Below are 27,765 nucleotides of genomic sequence, written 5' to 3'. Positions count from 1 at the left end.
GGGGGGGGGCGGAATAACGGACGCAATAAATGTCAAAGGAAGTAGCAAATATTTCAGTGAAGCCTAAGATTTGGGTCCGAATTCCCGGCCCTGTGCCCCGACTACCAGAGAGAGGGACAGGGGTGGGGGCCCAGCCCGGCCCGAGGGCCCGAGGGCCTGCTTCTCGGCCCCCAGCGTCACTGCTGGGCGCACCAAGAACCCGTGAGACCCTGACACTTTCTGCGTAGTTACTGAAATGTACACAGGAAACCTGAGCACCTACGTGAAAAACTGGAATTCAATGAAAACTTTTACAAAAAAGTGTAAGTGAGAAATGATGTGGCTGCATCGGTGCGACAAGACAACGGCACAGCCTAACAGAGCGTGTTTCCTGAGGAGGGTGACACACACGTGATGCCAAGATATGGAAACAAATGTGTATTAAAATGGTTGGGGGCGCAGCTGGGGGGCTCAATCAGCTGAGCATCCATCCGACTCCTGATTTCAGCTCAGGTGATGATCTCGCGGTTCATGAGTCGGGAGCCCTGAGTCGGGCTCTGTACTGACAGCATGGAGCCTGCTCGGGATTCCCTCTCCTACTCTTTCCGCCCCTCTTACTGCTCATGCTCTCTGTGTCTCTCTCACAATAAATAAATAAGAACGGGGCCCCTGGGTGGCTCAGTCGGTTGGGCCTCCGACTTCGGCTCAGGTCATGATCTCACAGCTTGTGAGTTAGAGCCCCACGTCAGGCTCTGTGCCGACAGCTCGGAGCCTGGAGCCTGCTTCGGATTCTGTGTCTCCATCTCTCTGTGCCCCTTCCCTGCGTCCTCTCTCTCTCTGTCTCTCTCCCTGTGCCTCTCAAAAATAAAGATTAAAAAATATTTTTTTAATAGAAATAAACTTTTAAAAAGTGTAACTTAAAAAAAAAAAAAAGTTGGAGAAAAAAAACACACCTAAACCATAAGTATCGTGTTGAAGTGAAATCTCGCTCTACAACTGATAATCAACATCTCAGAAACAGGAATTTACTTGGGTAGGTTAAAGATTTTAATGCGTTGAAAATCCAAGACATTTTTACAGTGGTTAGGATTTCAACCACAAAAAACAAGGATCCCTTCAAAGTAATACTGAAACGTCCATGGGACCCATATACCCCGCAGTCAATTCATAAACCAATTTCTCTCTTCTCAGTATGACCTTGTTTACTATGCCGCCTGGCCCACTGCCCATGGAGGCTTTTTAAAACTTATTTCTAAAACATTTTTATACCATGTTGCTACTTACAAAGAGCTTAAAATGTCAGTAAAAGTGCTCTCGGTCTAAAATTAAAGGAGTTAATTTTTCCCCCAGAAGGACTAACCTGTCACTAGAAGTTCCTAATGGAATTACACCACAGAGTGACAGACTCCCTGGTGACACCCCATGACTCAGCAGAGAAAGCTTACATTATCAGCCCAGACTGCCCAGGACTGCCTGCCACCAGTCCTAGTAACTCCTCATAGGTCCAAAAAGCTTTACACGTTATAAAGTACTTCGATGCAGCCCAAGTGTCCATCAACAGATGAATGGATACGGAAGATGTGGTATCTACACACAATGGAGTACTACTCAGCGATCAAAAAGAATGAAACCCTGCCACTGCCACTATAGGGACGGAACTGGAGGGTATTATGGTAAGTGAAATTAGAGAAAGACAAAAATCATACGACTTCACTCACAGGAGGACTTTAAAAGACAAAACAGATGAACATAAGGGAAGGGAAACAAAAAAAATCTAAAAACAGGGAGGGGGACAAAACAGAAGAGACTCTTAAATACGGAGAACAAACTGGAGGGGTTGTGGGAGGGGCGATGGGCTAAGTGGGGGAGGGGCATTAGGGAGGACACGGGGGAGGAGCACTGGGTGTTATTTGTAGGGGATGAATCACTGGATTCTACTCCTGAAAACATTATTGCACTACACGCTAACTTGGAAGGTAATTTAAAAAAATAAAAAATAAATGGGGCGCCTGGGTGGCGCAGTCGGTTGGGCGTCCGACTTCAGCCAGGTCACGATCTCGCGGTCCGTGAGTTCGAGCCCCGCGTCGGGCTCTGGGCTGATGGCTCGGAGCCTGGAGCCTGTTTCCGATTCTGTGTCTCCCTCTCTCTCTGCCCCTCCCCCGTTCGTGCTCTGTCTCTCTCTGTTCCAAAAATAAATAAACGTTGAAAAAAAAAATTTTTTTTTTAAAAAAATAAAATAAAATAAAAAATAAAAAAATAAAGTAATAATTTAACACCTCCACAGTACAAGGCAAAGTAGCAACACACTAAAATTAAATTAGTATGATGGATATCTCTCAGCACAGACCAAAGGCCAGCCGTGTTTAAAAACACTGCTGTCAAGTTCCCACCCCCCCATTTCAAAGCCACCTTCAAATTTTCCATAGTCTTATCTGATCTTACAAAGAGGAAACATTCTAAGTGTCACAGAAAAGGAAGAAAAGACAGGAAGGACTAATTAATTGGACAACTAAAACAATTTCCATACCAAAATAGCCCAAAAAAAGTTAAAAGGCAAGTTACTGCTGTCACGAACCTCTAAAACAACCAACAAACTGCCAAACTGTCAGGAAGCGTTCCAACTTTCTCGGGAATTTTTAAGTTTGGGGTTTTTTTTTTTAACGTTTACTTATTTTTCAGAGAGAGAGACAGAGCATGAGCGGGGGAGGGGCAGAGAGGGAGGGAGACACAGGATCCAAAGCAGGCTCCAGGCTCTGAGCCGTCAGCACAGAGCCCGACGTGGGGCTCAAACTCAGGAACGGCAAGATCATGACCTGAGCTGAAGTCAGACACTTAACCGACTGAGCCACCCAGGCGCCCTGGCAATTTTTAAAATAAAATTTCTTCTTACCTGTCAGAATCAGACATTTTCAGAAGTCCCTGATAAGCAGTAAGAATGAGAACACAGTAAAAAAAGGTGGCATTTTAATTCAGTGAGAGTGGGAATATAAAAGAACACAGCCTTCCCAGAAGGGAACTGGAGACAGAACGTCAAAAAGGACAAGCCTCCAGCTATAAAGTGAGCCAGGTACAACATCATGGCCGTGGCTAACTCAGCCGTGCGGCATACCTGACACTTACAAGGACAGCACAGCCTGGAAGTTCTCATCAAAAGGAAACAACAGAACCAAGCACAAACACAGTTTTTTTTCTTTTTTCTTGTAGCTCTGTCCAGTGATGGAGGTTCACAATATGTCTAAGTCAGGACGCTGCACACCTTAAACGTGTACCATGTGAGCTGCGTCTCAGTAAAACAGAAAGAAAACATGAACCTCAAAAAACGTTTATCTTCTCTGATGCAGCAAGGAGCACCCCTAGATATTTATCCTAAGCGAAGCAATCCAACATAACATGTAAATATTGTTCATGAGGAAAACCCATGGAAGCATTAGCTGTAATTTAAATAGTTTATAATTATTTATAATTTAAAAACCACCTAAAAGTCAAATTTGGGGGACTATTATGGTACCAGGATATGGAAAATTGCTATGCAACTATTCAAGGTACTTTAATGACACGGGGAAATGTTTAGAATTTGTTTTAAAAAGATAAAGTATTGTAAATATATCTCTAACTCTTAAAAAAGCACACACTGCACATATTTTAAAACAAAACAAGGGGAGCCTCGGTGGCTCAGTTGGTTGGGCGTCCGACTTCAGCTCGGGTCATGATCTCACACTCTGTGACCTCGAGCCCCGCATCGGGCTTTGTGCTGACAGCTCAGAGCCTGGAGCCAGCTTCAGATTCTGTGTCTCCCCCTTTCTCTGCCCCTCCCCTGCTCATGTTCTGTCTCTCTCTGTCTCAAAAATAAATAAAAACATTTTGGAAAAAAAAAAAAAAAGAAAGAAAGAAAAAAAGAAATAAAACAAAACAAAACAAAAAGCTGTGGCCAACCTCCAATCTATCTTCCAGTTCACGGCACCAGTGTGATCCCACATGTTCATTTCCTTTCCTTCCTAATAATTAAATTTATCGAACCAAATTTTAAAATAACCATTTGGGACGCCTGGGTGGCGCAGTCGGTTAAGCGTCCGACTTCAGCCAGGTCACGATCTCGCGGTCCGTGAGTTCGAGCCCCGCGTCGGGCTCTGGGCTGATGGCTCAGAGCCTGGAGCCTGTTTCCGATTCTGTGTCTCCCTCTCTCTGACCCTCCCCCGTTCATGCTCTGTCTTTCTCTGTCCCAAAAATAAATAAACGTTGAAAAAAAAAATTTTTAAATAACCATTTAAGTGAAAATATTTTGTTTACAGACAAGGTAGGGGCGCCTGGGTGGTTCAGCTGGTTGAGCGTCCGACTCTTGATGTCAGCTCAGGTCATGATCTCATGGTTCGTGGGATCAAGACCCACATCAGGCTCTGTGCGGACAGCACGGGGGCCTGCTTGGGTTTCTCTCCCCACTCTCCCCACGCCCGTTTGGGCGGGCGTGCTCTCTCTCTCTCAAAATAAACAAACATTAAAAAAAAAAAAAAGACAGGTAGATTGCCCATGGTTCTGAAAGATGGAAAATGGGCGTCAGAGGGCAAACTGATCAGGCAGAGTGCAGGGAGCAGCACAGGGCACTCACAGAGGAGCTGCAGGGAGGAACGGAGTGGGGAGGGGGAGGGGAAGGGGGAAGGTGGCAGCTAATGTTCTGGGCAGAACCCCAGAGCCTGTCAGCAGTAGGAAGTGAGACTGAGAACATCTGTCACAGCAATAAGTCAACAGAGGATGCCTGAAGTTGGTAAACAAAAAATACACACTATAAGCATATTATTTAGAAACATGGGGCCCCAAGAAATTTGCAGCAAAAAGATATTTTTAAGGTAGCTGTTTCTGAGGAGCCGCGGGGGCTCAGTTGGTTAAGCATCTGGCTTCAGCTCAGGTCACGATCTCACGGTTCAGTTCATGAGTTCGGGCCCCACGTCAGGCTCTCTGCTGTCAGCACAGAGCTGGCATTGGATCTTCTGTCCTCCTCTCTCTCTGCCCTCCTCCGCTAGTTCTCGCTCTCCCAAAATAAATAAACATTAAAAAACATTTGGGGGGTGGTGCCTGGGTGGCTCAGTCAGTTAAGCATCATGGTTTCGGATCAGGTAACGATCTCATGGTTTGTGGGTTCGAGCCTCCCATCAGGCTCTGCAACTGACAACACAGGGCCTGCTTGCAATTCTCTCTACCCTCCTCTGCTCTCTCTCTCTCTCTCAAATAAGAAAAGTTTAAAAAAAAAAACTAAAAAAAAATTTTTAATGTTTATTTACTTTTGAGTAAATAAATTTAAAGAAATATTTTTTAAAAAAATTGTAGTGTTTATATACTTTTGACAGAGAGAGAGAGAGACAGAGACAGAGAGTGCGAGTGAGAGAGGGGTGGGAGGTGGGAGGGGGGAGAGGGAGAGAGGGAGAGAGACATAGACAGAAAGAATCCAAAGAAGGCTCCAGGCTCTGAGCTGTCAGCACACAGCCTGACACGGGGCTCAAACTCACCGACCGTGAGATCATGACCTGAGCAGAAGTCAGGCGCTTAACCAACTGAGCCACCCAGGCACCCCCAAAAAATATTTTTTAAATAGTCGCCTCTGGTGGGTGAGGCTCTTCACTATCAGGCCTTTGTAGACCTCGTATTTAATTATTTTTTTTAAGCTAAGGGTGCATTTGATATTGGTTTCTATTCTTTTATATTTTCGCGCTTTATTCATTTTCCTTTAACACACAACGCCCCACGCTCTCTTTTCTTCCTTCCCACCGTGGCAGAGGCCGTATCTCATTTAGCAGTGTTTCTCAGTCACAAGAAATGTGGTCGCGACATGCATGTGCAGGGAGGGACACCAGCAGCATCTGTTTTCCTAATAAAAAGAAAACCTACAACAGGGACAGCGCTGGTGAAGCTTTGCTCTCAGTTACGAATGTTTACTTACACACGTGGGACGCCACGTACAACCCCTCTGTCAGGGTGTCTGTTCTCACACGCAAGTCTGGACCGCGTCACCACTCTGAGCCTGTGCCTTGTCTCCCTCTCAGTGAGGGTCTCCCGGGCTTCAGCTCACGATCTCCAGAACTTGCCCCCACGTCTCCTCAGCCTCCCCCTGCTGCCTCCTTCGCTGGCCTTCAGCCCACTGCTCTCCTGCCTCTCCCTCCCTGCTTGCTGCATCGTCCCACGGTTCACTTCCTCACCCAACTCGATTCGTTGCCGTCACCCTATTTTAAATTACACCCCCCCCCGTGCTTACACACTCCCTGTTTTATCCCCTCTCCCTGTCTTACGACCCCCATAGCCCTCCACACCTTCCTCTTAACTTTGTAGATCTCCTCCACCCCACGCCCCCACCACCAGAACAAGGCTCTGAATCGGCCGTGCGGATGTTTGTTTACTGGTATAGCCCCAGGGACCCCATCCGTTCCGTGCTACAGCCTTCAGAAACTATCTGCTGAATTCACGGATTAGTAAAAATACATGTATCTTAGGAAGATGCCACATTATGGGCAATCGAGCACAGCTTAAGTGCGTGTTTAAGTTTTAAGTCTGAAATCCTTAGGAAGCTGATCATTTTAATTACAGAGATAAGCTGTGGTTTAGACTCTCAAGCAGTAAATTCAGGCTTTTCACAATACTGAGTATGTAGCCAGCATACTTGTGTGCCACTCTGAATGTGCAAGTCCACGAAAACAGTTAAGACAACCTTTGTTAGCATCCACAGTAACAAAAAGGAAGCTGTGTGTCCACCACCGTTGAAAACAAACAGAACCAAGGGAGAACCTATTCCCTAAGCAGCTGACAAGCTTCAAAGTGCAGAAGCCACAAAGTCTCACTCCCAGTAACCACAATTTGCGCACATTCAGTTTCACTACGTCCTTCAACCTGAACGAAGGTCAAGGGGCACAGTGTAGGTCACCTTCATTTCTTCAGAATAAAACAAGAACAAGTCGGCAGGAAGGAGAAACTCACACACCGGGTCTGTTCCGGCGCCCCTGTCAGTCATGGTTTCAGTGAACTTTTTTGTAATCTACATTACAACTCGCTGGACGATGAAAAAGTCTTCAACAGATTTTCAATAATTAATAGGGAAAAGGCCTTTGAATACTGCTCCCCTGTACACAAAAGCACACCTGGCAAAAACAGATTTCTACCGTGCACAAAAGGAGTTTATCCAACTGCAAAAACAAACATCTTTAAGCCTGCAAACGAGCGTAACAACGTATCTTGGTAGAACCACTTCCGAGTCTCTTAGTTGTGTTCTTGGAGAATGTATTTTGCTATTAGCTGCTTTGCAATTGGTTTTCCCCATCTTCGCAAAAACAATGTGGTTTTACCTGTTTTTACCACAAGAAGCAAAGGCTTTTTTAAAAAGAGGGAAATAAATGAGACAAATTGAAAGGGCTGCTCACAGACATAAATAGGTAGTGATGTACTGAAGCCACTGGCCAGGTGAAAACCACATCATATAAAGGAAGAGGCAGACCCGATGTGACAAAGACAACGTTCTGAAAGCATCTCAAGAAATCACACAGAACACGGAGGAAAAGCACAAAGGAAGCACCTGGAAAAATAATAAACGAATGACCGGAAACGAAGAGCCACAATCACCAAGTTGATCCTCCCTGAGGCAAGAACAAGAACGGAAGAAAAAGGGGTGTCAGGAATAGCCCCGAATCACACACTGAAATGGCTCACCGTGTGGCAGGAGCATGTCACAGGGAGGCACACCCAGACCCAGGCTCATGCCGACGAAGTCACTGAACTTCCAGGCTGAACAAAGAATTCTACCAACACCCAAGGCAAAAGCAGGTCACCTACAAAGGGGGAAAAAGTCAGGCTGGCCCCAGATTTCTCTAGAGTAACCCTCGATGCCAGGAGATAACGGAGTTAAGTAATGTTTACTGGGTATTAAGGGGAAGGTAACGTAGCTCAAAAACTCTTAATAAATATCGTTTCACTTGTGAAAGCCACTGACAGACATGTTTAAACAGACAAGAACTCTGAGAATACAACAAACCACTCCTCAAACAAAATCTATTTAATGAACATAATAGATTTAAGTATATGAAAGCTACAACTTTTTAATAGTAACCACAGAACTATAAACAAACCACCTTATTTCATCTAAGATGCACCGGGTTTTCACCTTTTAAAAAAATCTTTTATTGGGGCGCCTGGGTGGCGCAGTCGGTTAAGCGTCCGACTTCAGCCAGGTCACGATCTCACGGTCCGTGAGTTCGAGCCCCACGTCGGGCTCTGGGCTGATGGCTCAAAGCCTGGAGCCTGTTTCCGATTCTGTGTCTCCCTCTCTCTCTGCCCCTCCCCCGTTCATGCTCTGTCTCTCTCTGTCCCAAAAATAAATAAACGTTGAAAAAAAAATAAAAAAAATAAAAATCTTTTATTGATCATTCTATCATTTTTTAATGTTTTTTATTTTTGAGAGAGACAGACAGACAGACAGACAGACAGACAGAGACATAGCGCAAGCAGGGGAGGGGCAGAGACAGAGGGAGACACAGAACCTGAAGCAGGCTCCAGGCTCCGAGCTGTCAGCGCAGAGCCTGATGCAGGGCTCGAACTCACGAGATCATGACCTGAGCCAAAGTCAGACACTCAACCGACTGAGCCACCCAGGTGCCCCTGCACCGTTTTTCACTTTTTAGTGTACCTGAAATCAGCACGCGTATCACAATCGATGGCATGCGCGTTTCTTCAGCAGCTCTTAACCACAGTGGTGGTTATCAGAATAGCGAGCCATCTTACCACCAATGGTACCATACACGTAATGAAACAGGATACATGACTTACCAAATGAGGTAAGGGACAGCAAATCAAGAAAATAATGTTAAGAGGAAAAAGAAATAAGCAAAATGACAGGCAATGAAAAAACAGTATTACAGACGCAAAACCAAACATACAACATTAACGAAAACGAATGCAAAGCAACTCACACTGGGTCCATAAAGACTAACCTTCATCCAACGACACAGGGTCTCCATGAGACAACCAAAAACAAAACATACTCAGAAACATTAAAAGTGAAGGGGAGGCAAAAGTACACCAGGCAAGTATCAACACACTCCCAAAACCAGTGCAATTCAAAGGGCCACCTTCCATAACGATGAAGATCACGGTAGAAGGAAGACATGCTCATAAAACTATGTACACTATAAAACTTCAAGACATATACTCACAGCCAAAACTTTAAATACAAGACAACTGGGCAAAGTAAACATAGAAGGCCATCACGGTTTCAGTCCTGAAAGATCAAAAGACAAAAATAATAAAATGGCTGAACACATGACAGAATGAGAGCAGATCGTCTATTTAGGCCACAACAGCTCAAAATTCAGCAAACTACTCCACTTCGGGGAGGGGACCTGACCATCTATGTGCTACCTCTCGCTGAATTATTCCATGCAAAGATGGAATCCAGGGGCACCTGCCTGGCCGGCCAGCTCAGTCGGGAGAGCATGCGACTCTTGATGTTGGTGTCCTGAGTTTGAGCCCCACGCTGGGCATTGAGCTTACTTTAAAAAAAAAAAAAAGGAAATAAAAATTAGTACAAATTACCTAGTAAATAGCAATTATAAGAAACTAACTATATAAAAGTCTTCGGTACACAAATAAAGTTATTCCCAAAGATCCAAATCTAACTACTGTCAACTCATCAAGAATTAAAATTAAATGTATTAAGCATTCAACTCAAGGTTAGAAAATAAACAGAACTAAAAAAATATCAATAGGGGTGCCTGGGTGGCTCAGTCGGCTGAGCATCTGACTTGGGCTCAGGTCATGATCTCGCGGTTTGTGAGTTCAAGCCCCGCGTCGGGCTCTGTGCTGACAGCTCGGAGCCTGGAGCCTGCTTTGGATTCTGTGTCTCGCTCTCTCTCTGCCCCTCCCCTGCTCACGCTCTATCTCTGTCTCAAAAATAAATAAAACATTAAAAAAAATTAAAATATATATATATATAAATAAAGGAATTAAAATAATGGATAAATCACTCAATTAGGAAAGCAGAAGATAGCAGGTTTAATTCTAAAACCAAGAAGCTGAATTTTGAAGAAAAACAGATACACCGTATTACCTGGATTAAAAAAATAATTATGTAAAAATCAGGGCTGAAAAGGAATAAGATGGTAACAGAGGAAACCAAACTAAGTATGAAGTAAGCTTCCTGTAAATTTTAAGCTACTAAACAATGTAATGCAGGTGAAGTAGAGGAAAATACAGAGTGCTCTCAGTTCCACATGGTTTCACTTGAAGAACAGGATATTGTCAGAACCTAGCTCCCCAACCAGTCCAGACACGAGTCCCAGACATTTTCAGAGTAAATCCAAAAGGTAATTCCTTTATTAAGCCATATCCAGAAAACAAAATTTCCTATTTCATGAAGCCTGTCATGCACAAAACAGCACAGAGAATACTCTTGACAAAAATTCATACTAATAACAGCAAACACTATCATATAGTATTTACTAGATTGTAGACATCAATCTAGATAAGCAATGCATGTAACATCACCTCATTTTGTCTCCAAACAATCTGACACGCTGGAGGGCCAACGTGTCTAATGCAGGCACAGAAGAGTCACAACCCATCCGTCAAAAGGGTGCCAGAGCCTTCATCAGCTGGAAGCACAGTCCTCCAGGCCCTCTTTTGTGCCATGCATGACCCCTTCACTGGTTGAGATCACAAGGAAAAACATAAGACCCAAGACGGGGCAAGTATTCCAACAACCTGCACATCACAACATTAGTGACAGTTCCCACGGACTGATTACCACTATCCTGCCTAGGAGTTGAACACTGTTTCTTCTCATCTCACGGGTGTGGAAGCTGACCCAGAGGGGTTCTGTAACAGAGAGGCTGGGGTTTGAATCCACACAATGAGGCCTCAGAGATTAGGCAATTCACCTCTTTCTAAAACGAAGTATTAGTAAATATTACCAACAATAAATTTTAGAAGTGTGAATCTTCTACAAATTCAAGAGGCTCAATTCTTTGAACAGACATCCAATGAAAGTTCAAGGAGAAAAAGCATTCACGATTTTCACTGCTGCTGAAAATTTTTCATACAGTGTAATATACACGATCTACTTTATGATATTAATTGGAAAGAGAAACCCAATAAAACAGAGATAGATAGAGTACCAGTATTTCTAAGAAAGACTTACCACATAATATACACTATGCCATAGGGGCGTCTGGGTGGCTCAGTCGGTTAAGCATCCAACTTTGGCTCAGGTCACGATCTCACAGATCACGGGTTTGAGCCCCGTCAGGCTCTGCACTGACAGTGTGGAGCCTGCTTGGGATTCTCTCTCTGCCCCCCCCCCCCCCCCACACACACACATACTCTCTCAAAAATAATAAACTTAAAAAAAACTTTAGAAAAAAATTTTTAAATATATACCAAGCTGTAAATATGTGTGCATTTATTAGAGATTTAGTATACACACGACACATTATGCCACTAAGGTAAAAACTACAAGCATTCCATTGAAGTCAGGTAACAAGACAAAACCAGGGCGCCTGCCGTGACAACCGTGACAACTGTTAACGGAAGACAAGCCAGGAAGATGAATAATAAACTAGGGTTCCTTTAGGACAGAAAAATAAAAATTAAAGTATATAACACAGTTAATAGTTAAACTATTACTACAAAAAAACACACAAATATTTAACACTGTTTTAGAACAACTGGGCAATGTACATAGGCTTAAAAACAAATGATTAAAGAGATCTGAATATGATTACTACAGTTAGGAAAGCTAACCAAACCAAAAAAAAAAAAGTACAACAAACTGGTCACTTACAAAATTAAACAAATTAACATGTTTCTTAAACATAAATACTCATGGGGCACCTGGGTGCCTCAGTCGGTTAAGCGTCCGACTTCGGCTCAGATCATGATCTCGCGGTTTGTGGGCTCGAGCCCCGCGTCGGGCTCTGTGCTGACAGCTCGGAGCCTGGAGCCTGCTTCGGATTCTGTGTGTGTCTCTCTCTCTGCCCCTTCCCAGCTCATGCTCTGTCTCAAAAATAAATAAAACATTAAAAAAAAAAAAAAAACCACCTATGAGGTAAGTTCCAAGATTCTCCACACTCTACACAGACCCACCCTCTTCCCTAAACTTTGACCCATATCACCCTACCTTCTCCGTGTCCTAACGCACCCCTCTCTACTGAATTCAATCCCATCAATCAACATGCGATCATTTCTCCAATCTGTACAAGAAACAGGAAGCCAAGTTCATTCCAGCTACTGCCCCATCTCTGTTCCCGTTTTACAGCCCAGCTTTTCAGAGGGCTGCTCTGCGTGTCTGCCTCCACTTCCCCCATCCCGCTCTCTCAGGCTCCCACTGATCTGGCGTCTGCCCCCATCACACCCCAGAAACCATCCTCCAAGTCACCCATCACCTCTAATGACCCTCATCAGTCCTTATCTTACCTGACCTCTCATTTAACACAGGTGCCCCCAGCCCTCCTTGGAACTTTCTTTGGCCCCTGACAGCTGCCATGTTCTGATTGCCCGTTTATCTCCCAGACCACTCCTCCTCACAGCCCCTCACAGCCCCATCACTAGCTTCTGCAAATTTCTCTGCTTATGCCGGCGTGCCAAACCTTCCTCCTTGATCCCCTGCTTACTGATCCCGGCCAGCCTCATGGTTTCTATACAATCTACACACAGCTGCCCGGTGAGGTCTCCGAGCCAAAGCTCGGAGATTCCTGATCATATGTGATAAGCTGCCTACATGACTCCCCCACATCGATGTCTAACGAGCATCCCAACCCTGTGTGTTCAAAACGAGCCCCTGGTAATGTCCTGGTCCCGCAGTCCTTCCACCCCGGTCAGTGCCAAGTCCGCCCTTCCAGCTGCTCAGGCCAAAAACCCTGAAGGCGCCCTGAAAACTCTCTCACACGCACACACGCACCACTCCAAAAAAGTCTGATTCACCAGTAAATCCTGACAGCTCCATTTAGAAAATGTAACCAAGAGTTCAACCGTTTATCATCTCCACGGCCAGCATCCTGGTCCGAGCCACCAGGCATCGCACCCGCCTTCCCACTCAAGCCTCATAACCACCAACCAGTTTGTTTCCGCTCATCTCCCTGCAGGCCACATGCTCGCACCGCAAGCCAAGTGATCCTGTTCAAACGTAAGCTGGATCATGTCACTCTTCTGCCGAAGAACTTCTACAGGCTGGTCTCACCTCAGAGTCAGAACCAAAGTCTCACTGCTGTAAAGGCCGGGCCGCCACCCGCGGCGAGCTGCCCCTCTGCCAGCCTCTCCCCCCACCTGGGAGCCGCAAGGTCGCTCCCTCAGCCTGGAGACACCACCTCCGACGTGCCATTCTCTCGGCCTTATTTTCTCTCCCGGGCACTTATCACGACCTAACACACCACATTTTTAACTTAATTATCTAGTTTATTACCTATCTGCCCACACGGAATGTAAACTCTGTGCAAGATTTTCACATTCTGTTAAGTGTTACTCTTAGAGACGTGGGCGCTCAAATATTTGTTAAATGACTGCAGAATTAAATTTGAAGATTAAATCTGATATGTCAGCACTTTAAGTGTTATCTAAGGTAATTCTCATGATCCTATGGCTGAAAAGCTATAAAGCTTTCAAACAAGGTCAAGCCCTCTTTCCCTATGTAAGAGGGTAAGAGATTTTACTATACTCTTCTTCAAAGCTCTTTTCCGGAAAGGAAAAAAATATATATTACTGGTAAATTTCTCTTCAGTTGCAACAGATGTAAAGTCTGGGGACTAAAGCTCCGAGGGCTCCTCTGGAAAAACGCAGCAAAGACTTTTAGCCCAAGAAAAATACTGACGCAAACAAATTCATTGGTCCCCAGCAGGTTTCTAAACCAGCACGGAGTCCCCCATTTACTGAAGGCAGAGCCAAGGTTATCCTCAACAGTAAAGCAAGTCAGCGTGAGGAATAAATAATGTAACAGGAAAGCAAGCAATAAAGAGTAGCTAGTTATGTCTATTAACACTAGGCACACAACATAACCGCCTGTACCTCAAAGAATTTACAACCAAGAAGCCCAATCAAAATTATGAAAAAAAGGGGTGCCTGGGGGGCTCAGTCAATTAAGCATCTGACTCTTGATTTTGGCTCAGGTCATGACCCTACAGTTCATGAGATTGAGCTCCACACGGAGCTCAGTGCTGACAGCTCAGAGCCTGCTTGTGATTCCCTCTCTCCCTCTCTCTCTGACCCTCCCCTATGCATACGCATGTGCACTCTCTCAAATAAGTAAACAAACCTTAAAAAAATATATATGAACAAAGGTTCTCAATACAGCTTGCCTAGTACTCAAGCAAATATCTAATTAAAATAAATGGGTCTCGGGTCACCTGGGTGGCTCAGTTGGTTAAGCATCTGGCTTCAGCTTAGGTCATGATCACATGGTTTGTGAGTTTGAGCCCTACATTGGGTGAGCCCTGCTTCTCCCTCTCTCTCTCCCTCTCTCTCTCTCTCTCTCTCTCTCTCTGCCTTTCTTTGCTCACTTGTGCCCTTCCTCTCTCAAAAGAACAACAAAAAAACGTAATAAACATTAAAAAAAATGGGTCTCAAAAGTTATTTTAATCCTAATAGTACAACAACAACAACAACAACAACAACAACAACAACAACAAAACACGGGCGCCTGGGTGGCCCAGTCATTAAGCATCTGACTTTAGCTCAGGTCATGATCTCACCGTTGGTGAGTTCAAGTCCCACATCAGGTAAGCTTGAGCTTGCTTCGGGTGAGCCTCACTCCTCTCTCTCTCTCTGCCCCTCCTGGGATTCTCTCTTTCTTTTTCAAAAAAAAAAAAAAAAAATCCTTAGCCCAACCAGGAGACACATAAATAAACTAAGGAGGTGACAAAATAAAACTCTACAGAGAATCATGAAGATCCTCAAACATTAATTTCTTTCAAATATCATTTTCTTATTTTAAATTTTTTTATATTTATTAATTTTTAAGACAGAGAGAAACAGAGAATCAGTGGGGGAGGGGCAGAGAGCAAGGGAGACAGAACCCGAAGCAGGCTCCAGGCTGTCAGCACAGAGCCCAACGCAGGGCTGGAACCCACAAACCGTGAGATCGTGACCTGAGCCGAAGTCGGACGCTTAAGTCGGACGCTTGACCGACTGAGCCACCCAGGCGCCCCTCCAATCTTTTTTATCTTAAAGATTAAGGCACATTTTTCACTTTAACCCTGTAATATATCCTTGTTTAATTCAATATTCATGGTTTTTCTTAAATCTTTCGGTAAATCTGTAGTTCAGGGGGTACCATGTTTTTTCCTGCAGTTTTGGGTACACCCTAGTAAAATGCACACCATTAGACAATCATGAATTGATGATAAGTTAGAGTTAATATTACGTTCGAAAAAACCAGGCATGAATTCAAGTTTCACAGATAATTCAAATTATAAACCATAAATACCATCACCAAAAGTTCTACAGGTCTTAGTCTGAGTGAGCAACTCAAAATAAAAAACTTAACAATTGAGAAAACACATTTCCCCACACAAAGCTGAATTTTATTCATTCAGTTAGGATCAAAGCATCAACATATATGACTTTTGAAATTTAGCAAATTTTCAGGGTGCCTGGGTGACTCAGTTGGTTAAGCATCTGACTTCAGCTCAGGTCATGATCTCGCGGTTTGTGGGTTCGAGCCCCGCATCGGGCTCTGTGCTGACAGCTCGGAGCCTGGAGCCTGCTTCGGATGCTGTGTGTGTCTCTCTCTCTGCTTCCCCCACTCGTGCTCCAGCACGCTCTCTCAAGAATAAATAAAAACTTCAAAAGTTTTTTTAAAAGTTAGTGACTTTTCAGCAGAAAAGTGGGACGGTAAAATTACGTGCCACCCTGCAGGTCCAGGTCACCTTCTTGGGCACTCGAGCACATGCCCAAGCTGGTTTTCCGGCACTGAGCCGGGAGCGGACAGTCCACCTCTGATCCCATTCCAAATCTACTGGAAGGAGCAGGCACTGGCAATTTCACTGGTCTCCCGGGGTCCAACCAGACTTCTTTGCCACACCACAAGACACCGGAGGCAAAGCCTCTCCTGAAGCCTGAGCGCACTCTCGGCTGTGGCCGCGGCTCACAAGGAACACCAGCTGTCGTACTTCCATCTGTCAGAACTTTAATATACGCTCTAAAACATGAGCACAATGTTACACCCTAAGAAAGATTTACGTTTTGCTAGTATCACCTATACAGCACTCACGTTCTCCCTTTTGCTCCACGAGACTCACAATTAGCTGGTTACAATCAAGATCCACCCAAATAAGATCCCCACATTTCATTTGGCTAGTAAGTCTCTTTACAGGTTCCCTGAGCCTTTTTCTTTGGTCACTCATGTGTGGAAGAAACCAAGACACCCGCCCTACAGAATTCACGTCTAGATTTTACAGAGTGTGTCCTCTCACCGGGTCTCTGAACACGTTCTGCTATACCTTGTGTTTCCTGTAGACTGGCAGATCAAGAGGCACGGGGGGCCACTGCCTCTCCCGAGGAGGCACCTGTCTGGCCGGCCCCTCTTTTTATGAGGTGTGGGTTCAGGAGCTGCCACCGTGTCACGTTGTGGCTTCAGTAGCGGTTACTCATCATTGCCTACATCTATTTCATTACAGGCTGCAAAATGACGAGATTCTAATTCTTTCTGATTAGCTGCAATGTATAAAGAGAAACTTCTCTTTACCAACTCTTCAGTTACCTAGGAAAGTCTGGAAAGACAAATACTTGATTCTTTACTCTTACCTTCAGAATAAGTTGGTGGCACAGCATCTTCCAAAGGTGACCATTAGGTGTTTTGTTATTACTGCTGTTGCTGTTGTTTGTTATTGGCTTCAGTATTATGAAGTCGTGGATTTTAACACAGTTGTGTGTTTTAATCCATGATTTCTACTCATTTTATCCACCCAAAATGTCCCACCGAGCAATCTATGCAATGGGAACCTTGCCCAGTGATAGAGCTGCCATTGATCTTTGACTGCTTTCTTGCTTTCTGTTACCTAAACAGGATGTTCTGAACATTTCCAATCCCAGGCAAATCAGCCATTTCTCCATGGAGCCCTGGTTCCATTTAGTGAGAAACAGTAATAAATATGTTATCACACCCTGTGGCCCCTCTTCCTATCAACACCCTGGTGCTCCAACGTCAACATAAATACACAACTGTCTATCCAACACAGTTCCATGCGGCTCTCCACCACGTCGGGTACGTCTAATTCGGCACAGATTAAGGAAAAAAGGAGCAGTGGCGAGCAGGGAAAACTCAGGGAAAAGAAAATCATACCTTAAAAAAAAAAAAAAAAAAAAAGGACTGGGCATACCAACGTCAGAGAATACACTGAATATACAGACCAACCAAGAGTTTAGAGTTGGTAAAAGCGGGAAGAGTCAGAGTGTGGGAAAACGGTGGGGAAGTATCCCAGCTGCCTTTAGAAATGTCCTGCGATTCAAAGAACCTCTGCTCTACCGCATTCATTCACCTGCCCAAGAAATAAAAGATCAGACTTCAACTTTAAAACAAAACTATCTGAAAACTTGACTCAGTTTTGCAAAGTAAATGGACTCATAAACTGAAATCGGACACGTCAGGTCACCCAGAGACCTGGAAGGAGCAAGTAAGGAGCAAGTAGATGCCAGCAGCAGAGAAGCCAGAAATGCAGGACAGGCCCAGTCTCATAACAAGCAGCTTAAATGTCCATCACTCGGAGGGGGGGAGTGTCATTAGGCCTTGTCTGCAATGTTTACCAAAGGTAATCTAACAATAATCAAATAATCTTTTCAACCCCAGCCCCAAGCAGATTCTGATGCGCTGGGAAGAATAAATGTTGCTGGATTTGAACTTTAAACGGTACTGTTTTACTTTCATTTTATAATGAAATGATTTTGCAAGACTTTCTTGTAAACTTTTTTTTAATTCAACGGTCCTGGCTTATTCCCAAGAATGTGTAAATATTCCACATAAATTACTTTCAGTGATCCCTTAAAGACAGTTAAAAAATAAAACATATAGGAGATAAAGCTTCAACAATACTTCAAAAAATTACTTCTAACAATTCCTTACAGCAAAAAGCCAACTACTGAATTTATTCGTGACTATCTTTAGTCACAGTACCAAAGACATTGCTAAAAATTGCTGTTACTGAAAACATATCTCAGTAAGTGTTTACCAACTACTAAGGGCTGTTTACTCTCCAAATAGTCACCCACTACACAATTCTCATCTTACAAGAGATCTCCTGTTGATCTGCAGAGCATGAAATCAGAGACCGCCTCAGCCTGCCGGATCCACAAGTAAAAATAGAACAGGCTCCAGAGACTCAAATTGAGCAGGGGGAGGAAAAACACAGTCAACCTTATTTAAGAAAACAACCTACGGTACTATTCAAAAACAACAAAAGCAAAAAAAAGATGGTTTCTGCTAATTTGAATACACGGTACTGAAAAATTCAGGATTGCACTCTTCAAACTAGTTTCACATCAGGACGGCCAACATCTGCTCTTCACGAATTTAGCACAGTATTCAAAATTGCCACGTAACGTACAACTCTGATCCTCATAAAAACGAGCGTACCTCCTTTAAAATACAAATAGCATCTACTGCCACCAATCTGTGAAGACCAGTATTAGTTCTCATCTTAGAAGAGGGCTTTACATGCAGATCACTCTTTATACTAACCCAATGAACATCAAATATTAACGCTAGTCAACAAGTATAAACGTTGTATCCAGACCTAAACTAAAACAACCCTAAATATATGGATTAGAGAGTCGATTTCATGGTCCCTCAAAGCAGGTAAGACAGTGCAGCCTCATTTATACAACTTGTACTCTCAAAAGGAGCCAAGAAAGGAGAAACGGAGAAAAATAATAAAGATGCTTCAGAAAAAAAGGTATCAATGAGGAAGCAAACACAACTGTAGAGATTCAAAACAAAAGACCGTCGAGTCGTAACACCATCTGTGAGGAACTCCTTCTCTAGATGCAAAGTTAGCAGGGGCCCATCCACGGAACAGAATGGTAACGAGCGTTCAGTACAGCTCAACCAGCCAGTCATGTGCTAGAACAGGATGGCGCAGTCGTCAGTGTGGCTGGCAGGCACAGTTAAGGGTACATTTCCGAGCCCCCTTGTGATTGGGGAGGCACCATGTGACTACATTTGGCCAATGACTTGTAAGTGGGAGTGCATCCATTCACTTCTGGCCAGAGCTTTTACTCCTCCTGGGTGGAACAGAGCCTCCAGAAAAACAGGGCCTTCCTTCCTCTGGCAATGTGCGAGCGGCACTCTTACGGAGCACCCTCGTGAGCAGAGACCTCTGCCAACCTGAGCCAATGACAAATAAAATACCGAAAATACCTCTGTATTTTAAGCCACTGGGACTTTAGGCGTGTGTACGTGTGCGCACATGTGAGTTTAACCACTACATAACCTAGCCCATTCTAATGTAAAAAGTGATCAATAGAGGTCTTTTTCTCACAAGCTGCCTACTGCTAACCTGGGTCTCCCTGACCTCATGCTAGCAATTTTTTAAAGACAAATAACTACTATTGCTGTTTTAGCAAATTTTCTGCCCAACTACAGAAAACTCTAAATTCTGATTTTATCGACCAACCTAATGGTTATTCAATTTCTGTGATTCCTACCAACTTACTATATACAGCAATGGCTTCAACCAAGTGACTATTTTTGGGACTCTGATCAAGTTCAGGAACCCTGATGCAAACCAGTAAATATCCACCATGACTAATATGAACCAACCAAATCACCACTACGATTACAACTGTTCACCTGCGTGTGCATCCAGGCCTCCACTGGCTCCCAGGAGCCATCCTGTCAAGTGTCTTAAGAGAATCACCACAAAGATTACACACAACTGAGGAAGGAGGAGGGGATGGGAATTACAAAATAGGATACTAATACTGGACTGACCAGTTAAGATCACACAAAGGGGTGAGGGCAAACACGTATATAAAGATCATAGCCAAGCACAAAATGATAGATGCCTTAAGGATTAAAAAAAAAAAAAAAAAAAAAAAAAAAAAAAAAAAAAAAAAAAAAAAAAAAAACACTACATCACAGGGCGCCTGGGTGGCTCAGTCGGTTGAGCGTCCGACTTCGGCTCAGGTCATGACCTCACAGTTCATGAGTTTGAACCCCGCGTGGGACTCTGCTGACAGCTCAGAACCTGGAACCTACTTGGTTCGGATTCTCTCTCTGCCCCTCCCCTGCTTGCATTATCTCTCTCTCTCTCAAAAATAAATAAATATTAAAAAAAAAAAAATACTGCATAGAGAGAGTAGAAGTTCACTAAAAATGTCAGGCCCTAATCTAGACATATTCTCAATGCCAACAGACTTGAAAACTACTTTGCAAGGGTCAGGGTACTGGATAAGACATCTAAGCAGCAAAAGCATTTAAACTAGTCCTTTACCATAAAGGGGGAGTGTATTTTTCTAAGCAGAGATAGGAAAAAGAAAAGTCCCAAGTAAAAAGTATGTGTTACATAGGAAAAGGAATACACAACAAAAGAGAACAACATTTTTCCAAAGGGGAAATCTCTAAACACAGATGGCTTAAGGTTTATTTTTAAATATCCTACCTTGCCCCCAAGTATAGTATGCATTACAGAGATACATAAAATACAAAATAAATTACATGAGAAAAAGAGAGACAATGAGGGACATTTAATGGAATCAAAAATATGGACATTATGAAAATGCATCAAAAATGCCTATGAATCGTCTACATTCACAGAGTTAACAGCCTACAATTTCAGCTCTAAGCTACTGGGTGCTTACTTTTGATGAATGACTAGTTCATCGTACTCAAGATTTCTAACAGCTTATATGAAAAAGGAAGTATGATCAGATAGGCAAACTGAATGCCACTAAGATTTAAAAAAAATTTTTCTGACAGATTAAAGGGATTTATTTGCATTGCTAACAAAAGAATGAATTTAATCCTGAAGGTACCCCCCCCTTTTTCTTCATGTTTACTTATTTTTGAGGGGGGGGGGGCAGGCAGAGAGAGAGGGAGACCCAGAATCTGAAGCAGGGTCCAGGCTCCAAGCTGTCAGCACACCTCCATAGGTGGAGACAGCAGTGACGGCATCCAAAGTACAATTCAGTAAAGACCCCTCCACATAGGGGAGGTGCGCGGCTCTCTCTGGGGGCAGGGGGAGTTAAGAGAGTTCAGCAGGTAGGTGGTTTCAAACCCCTATGAAACTCTAAATCAAGAGACAGATCCTCCCCTCCCTTCACCAAACGCACAATTTTGAATACAATTTCAAGGGATTCCAGACTACAATGTCCATCCAAGGCCTCTAGAAGGGTGGACCGTAGAACCCTTAGTCAGTTGTCAAAAAGAGAGTTTAATCCAAGTAGAATTAATTGAGTGTGGTAGCAACTGATCTCTGACTGCACTCTTTGGCCAGATACCCAGAGTGCAGTTTCGCACCCTCTGTGTGGACAATAGAGGGAAACCCCAGCACAGACTGTCCCAGCGATCACCTACGATGGTTTAACACTCTTGCCGGACATCCACCATCGCCCCAACCACTCTGGACTCTCAGATGCCTCCAAAGTCCTGGCATCTACGAACATCTGGCCGGTTCCTACCGATTACTCTTAGACTCAGCCATCGCCTCCACAGTGATGCTTCCCCACCTCCTCCTGCTGTATGACCCTCACATTTTATGGCCATTACACGTGTCTCTCTTTCTGCCCAGCAGACACACTTCCTACAAGAAGCGGCTTCTCGGGGAACCAGGTGGGGTGGGGCGGGGAGTGGGGCAAAAAAAGGCAGTTTTCTCCGAGGTCTTCCACACCCAACAGCACAGCTGACCCTTGAACAGCAGGGGTTTGAGCTGTGCAGGTCCACACAGACATGGATTTTTCTTGAATAAATATACCTGGACATTTTTTTGGAGACTTGGTAAACTCCAGTTCTGTAAGTGTATTTTCTCTTATAATTTTTTAAAATATTTTATTTTTAAGTAATCTCTTTACCCAACATGGGGCTTAAACTCACAACTCCAAGATCAAGAGTCACATGGTTCCCCTCTTATGATTTTCTTAGTGACATTTTCTTTTCTCTAGCGTACTCTGTTGTCAGAATACAATATATAATACATACAACATACAAAATATGTGCTGTTTATGTTGTCAGTAAGGCTTCCAGTAAACAACAGGCTGTTACTAGTTAAGTTTTGGGGGAGTCAAAAGTTACACGAAGATTTTCAACTGTGCAGGGGGTGGGCTCCCCTAACCCCTGAACTGTTCAAGGGTCAACTGCACTTCAGGTCAGCACCCAAATACGTCCCTGAAGAGCGAGGCTACCTCTGATGAAGTGAATCAGCCTCGGCAATTTTACCATCTCCTGATACACAAATGACCAAACTTCTACCCCATACAGTGTGGCTCAGGTACCAGCTGAGAACACTGTCAAGGCAGTTAAATCCAAATGCCACTTTTAACATTTCCAAATACATAATAAAGCATTCACAGAACGTCTGACTTTGAGCAGTGTTACTTTCTGCTGTACTCTCCAAACTAAACTATTTGTAAAAAGAGCACCAAGGGGCTGAAAGAAGCAGCTTAATTAAATGGCAGGGCCACTGTAATTTATTTAAACCACTCTGAGATAATATAACCACATCATCTTCATCATAAGGCTGTCTTCCCATTCTGGAGAGAGAAAATGCTTCTATGTAGTCCACTCAAAAGTGGTATCATCAGATCACGAGGGAACCATTAAAAAGGACACTGGCCAGAACACATTTTTGTTACCCTAATGTTAATTATTACTCTACCCATAAAGAAATAGTCTCCCAAGAGCCCTAAGAATGATCCATATGGTAAATTAAAGTGTATCAGTCAAAGTTCAGAGCAGAAACAGATTAGGTGTTTTAAGAAGAAGGAATTTAATGAGGAACTGGATGCTTACAAAGTTACTAGAAGGACTAGGGGCGCCTGGGTGGCGCAGTCGGTTAAGCGTCCGACTTCAGCCAGGTCACGATCTCGCGGTCTGCGAGTTCGAGCCCCGCGTCGGGCTCTGGGCTGATGGCTCAGAGCCTGGAGCCTGTTTCCGATTCTGTGTCTCCCTCTCTCTCTCTGCCCCTCCCCCGTTCATGCTCTGTCTCTCTCTGTCCCAAAAATAAATATATGTTGAAAAAAAAATTTTTTTTAAAAATAAAAAATAAAAAAAACAAAGTTACTAGAAGGGCTAAAGGAATAAGTTAGAGAAAGAACCTCCAGGAAGACAACCAGAGAAACACAGAACTGACCCACCAACAGCCCCTGGAGCTAAGAGTTCAAGAACAGAGTACAGCAACCGCTATCCGGATTCAGAAAGGTGAAACCAAGAAGAAATCACTACACCACTTGTATGCAACACTGTACTGCAGATCACAGCCAATGTAACAAGAAAAATAAAATAAAGGTGCACAAATCAAAAATTGTGTTTATTTGCAGACCGCTGTGTATGCAGAAAATACTACAAAAAATGTACAAAAAGTTAACTCAGGGGCGCCTGGGTGGCTCAGTCGGTTAGGCGGCCGACTTCAGCTCAGGTCATGATCTTGCGGTCCTTGAGTTATAGCCCCGCGTCAGGCTCTGTGCTGACAGCTCAGAGCCTGGAGCCTGCTTCACATTCTGTGTCTCCCTCTCTCTGACCCTCCCCTGTTCATGCTCTGTCTCTCCCTGTCTCGAAAATAAATGTTAAAAAAAATTAAAAAAAAAAAAAGTTAACTCAGTTTAGCCAGAATGCACAATACAAAATACAAAAAAATATTTTATTTCTATACATATACATAAGCAAGAATAATTGGAAAATAAAATTTTTATGATTTAAATTATGACAACATTTCCAAAAATGATCTCTTTGACCCATGCCACAGCAACTTCTTACTAAACATGTCTTCAGAGGCAAGGGATACAAAAGCAAAAATCAACTACTAGGACTTCATCAAGATAAAAAGCTTCTGCACAGTGAAGGAAACAATCAGCAAAACTAAAAGGTAACCAACAGAATGCGAGAAGATATTTACAAATGACATGCAGGTTAAAGAGTTAGTATCCAAAATCCATAAAGAACTTATCAAACTCAACACCCCAAAAACATACTTCTTCAGGTGAAGAAATGGGCAAGAGACATGAACAGACACTTCTCAAAAGACAACACCAAGATGGCTAACAGACACATGAAAAGATGCCCAATATCACTCATCATCAGGGAAATACAAATGAAAACCACAATGAGACACCACCTTACACCTGTGAGAATGGCTAACATTAACAACTCAGGCAACAACAGATGTGGGCAAGGATAAGTAGAAAGGGGAACACTTTTGCACTGCTGGTGAGAATGGAAACTGGTGTAGCCACTCTGGACGGTTCCTCAAAAAATTAAAAATAAAGCTACCCTATGACTCAGCAATTGCACTACTAGGTATTTATCCCAAGGATACAAAAGTACTGATTCAAAAGGGCACATGCACCCCAATCTTTATAGCAGCACTATCAAGAATAGCCAAACTATGGAAAGAGCCCAAATATCCATTGACTGATAAATGGATAAGGAAGATGTGGTGTGCATATATAGAGTATATATATGTGTGTGTATGTATAAGGTGTGTGTGTATACATGTGTATATATATATATACATACACATATGTATGTATATGTATATATATACATACACATATGTATGTATATGTGTATATATACATACACACAGTGGAATATTACTCAGTGATCAAAAAGAATGAAATCTTGGGGCACCTGGGTGGCTCAGTGGATTAAATTTCCGACTTTAGCTCAGGTCATGATCTCACAGTTCATGGGTTCGAGCCCCGTGTTGAGCTCCGTGCTGACAGCTCAGAGCCTGGAGCCTGTTTCGGATTCTGTGTCTCCTTCTCTCTCTACCCCTCCCCCACTCATGCTGTCTCTCAAAAATAAACATTTAAAAAAAATTTTTTTTTAAATAATGAAATCTTTCCATTTGCAACAATGTGGATGGAACTAGAGTGTATTACGCTAAGCAAAATAAGTCAGAGAAAGATAAATACCTAATTTCACTCGTGTGGAATTTAAGAAACCAAACAAATGAACACAGGGGAAGGGAAGGGAAAATGAGATAAAAACAGAGAGGGAGGCAAACCATAAGAGACTCTTAAATGCAGAGAAGAAACTGAGAGTTGCTGGTGGGGTGTTGGGTGGAAAGATGGGCTAAAATCGGTTATGGGTACTGAGGAGAGCACTAGTCGGGATGAGCACCGGGTATTACCTGTAAGTGATGAATCACTAAATTCTACTCTTGAAACCACTGTTATACATTATATGTTAACAAACGTGGATTTAAATAAAATGTGTTTAAAAAACATGAAATACTGATGGATACATTCAATAAAACAGGTGTAAGACCTACACAAAGGAAGCAACAAACGTTGCTAAAATGTAAAAAGACATACAAAAATGGAGAGGTATGCCATGTTCACAGAACAAAAGACTCAATACTGTTAAGAACGTTCATTCTCCTCAAATCAGTCTACAAATTCACTGTAACTCCACTCAAAATCACAGCAGGCTTTTTTTGGAAACCCTCAAACTGACTTGAAAAGACCTCAAAAAGCAAAAACAATCTTTAAAAGGGAAAACAAAGTTGAAGGACTTATACTATGTAATTTCGAGACTTACCACCTAACCACAGTCCAGAGACTCTGACACAGGCTGGAGGACAGACACACAGACCAGTGTAACAGAATGCAGCGCCCTACAGAGACCTGCACGACAGGTTGCTCAACAGATTTCCAACAAAATTCTACGCTAATTCAGAGCAAAATTACAGTGTTTTCCACAAATGCTAGAACAGATGTAATGTACTACAGCATAGATCAACCTAAAAATTAATATGCCAAGTGAAAGAAGCCAGACACATTTCTAGGAGATGTCCAGAAAAGGCAAGGTCATGGGGACAAAGAGTAAACCAGTGGTTGACGGAGGCTGGCAAAGTGACTGCTCACAGGTACAAGGGTTCTTTCTGAGGTGATGGAAATGTTCTAAAATGACCCTGTGATGATAGATGCAACTCTAAATGTACAAAAAGCATACAATTATACACCTAAACCAAGGAGATTTTATGGTAGGCAAATTAAACCTCAATAAATCTGTTTTAAAAAATAAACGTCTGGGGCGCCTGGGTGGCTCAGTCAGTTAAGCGTCCGAGTCTTGATTTTGGCTCAGGTCATGATCTCAGTGTCATGAGATCAAGCCCACCATCCAGGCTCAGCACTGGGCGTGGAGCCTTCTTAATACATTCTCTCTCTCCCTCTGCCCCTCCCCCACTCTTAAAAATAAAGAAGTAAATAAGGTTCTAGGGGAAAAAGGGAGAGAGTAAGTTCTTGGAAATTAGAAATATAATTGCCAAATAAAACATTAAGTGACCAAACCAAATTATAAAACCAAGTTACTAGTATGGCAAAAAAGGAGAGAAAATCTCCAAAATATATTAACAAGAGATAGAAAATAGCCAATATGAAAATAAAGGGGCAAAGAAAAGAGATTAGGGAGTTCAAACACCTGAGTAGTAGAAGCTCCAAAGACAATGCTGGAGAATCCAGATGACAAAAAAGTGAAAGAAGGAAATTTCTGAGCTAAAGACAGACCTAAGCCTGTAACCCAAAAGAGCCCACGTAGAGACTAAAACAATGAATGAAAAAAATGTTATACTTAAGAGACACACACGGAAAGTAACACTTTCTAACTCCCAAGTATAAAGAAAACTCTCTGAACTTCAAAACAGTGTCTACACAGGAACAAAAATTAGACTGACATGAGTCACTCTTCTCTTACTATCTGCTCCTGAGGAATTCTGGGCGCCACAGCCAATGGGACAATGACATCCAAGTTCTGTGAGGAAAAGATGTTGAAGCCCGAATTCAATTCCCAAAAAAACTAACAATCAAATGTTAGGACAAAATAAAGGCATTCTTCAATATGCAAGGACTCACAACTGCCACCCACTCTTCATAAAATTAAGAAATACTGTAACAAGGACAGCATGAGCTAGGAGAGAAATGGGGGGTGGGTGAGGGCAGAAGGAAGAAAGATTCGGGGGCTTAGAGACTCTCCGCCAACAAAGTTTCAGTGATGAGAATTATACTTCCTCTTTAGGTCCAAAATCATTATGTGGTATTACAGTAACAACCATATAAATGCTGTTTTCTGGTTTTCCTTTTTTGAGACTAGACAAGCCCTGAAGACCACTTCAGTTATAAAGAGAATATAAATATTATAAACCTTGACAATATAAAAAATAATATAATTAGCAAAATCTGCAGGAGGGGGAGAAATCACTGAAGGGGAAATGAGCTAATTTACCTTTTATATATATAGCAGGGACTCCTATGTAAGGTTGATAAATCACTTCATTAACAAAAATAAAGACAATCAGAAAAGCTACCAATATGTGGTAAGAATTAGGAGAGGAGTGTTATTACACTAAAACCTTTATCTTTCACAATAAGAAGTTAAATAAACTCACGAATTAAAAGGTAGCATGTAAATTATAGTGGTAACCAGGCACATGAACTCTTTGATTCCCTCTGGAGAGTGGGAACAGGAGGGTGTGGGTAAGAGACTTAACTTTTCATTCTATTCTCTTCAGTAGAACCTACATTTTTTGCCATGAATATGCACCACTTTCATAATTTAAAGAATTGTTTTAATAAAAAGAATTATGTGGGAATGCAAGCTGGTGCAGCCACTCCGGAAAACAG

The 27,765-nt window shown here is 43.0% G+C and overlaps 1 long non-coding RNA gene across 1 annotated transcript in view; it reads left to right on the top strand.

Moving 5' to 3' along the window:
* LOC121016100 (uncharacterized) overlaps positions 1–27,765 on the top strand; it is a 74,967-nt gene that overhangs the window by 28,192 nt on the left and 19,010 nt on the right. Inside the window, exons 2-3 of the long non-coding RNA XR_005784101.1 lie at positions 2,332–2,340; positions 21,855–21,862. This is a non-coding gene — a long non-coding RNA (uncharacterized LOC121016100). The remainder of the gene's footprint in view (positions 1–2,331; positions 2,341–21,854; positions 21,863–27,765) is intronic.

Source organism: Herpailurus yagouaroundi, unplaced genomic scaffold, assembly GCF_014898765.1.
Source record: "Herpailurus yagouaroundi ecotype Mexico unplaced genomic scaffold, PumYag 208, whole genome shotgun sequence".
NCBI classification, from domain to species: domain Eukaryota; kingdom Metazoa; phylum Chordata; class Mammalia; order Carnivora; family Felidae; genus Herpailurus; species Herpailurus yagouaroundi.
Note: the sequence above shows the minus strand (reverse complement) of the source record. Positions and strands in the feature narration are given on the sequence as shown.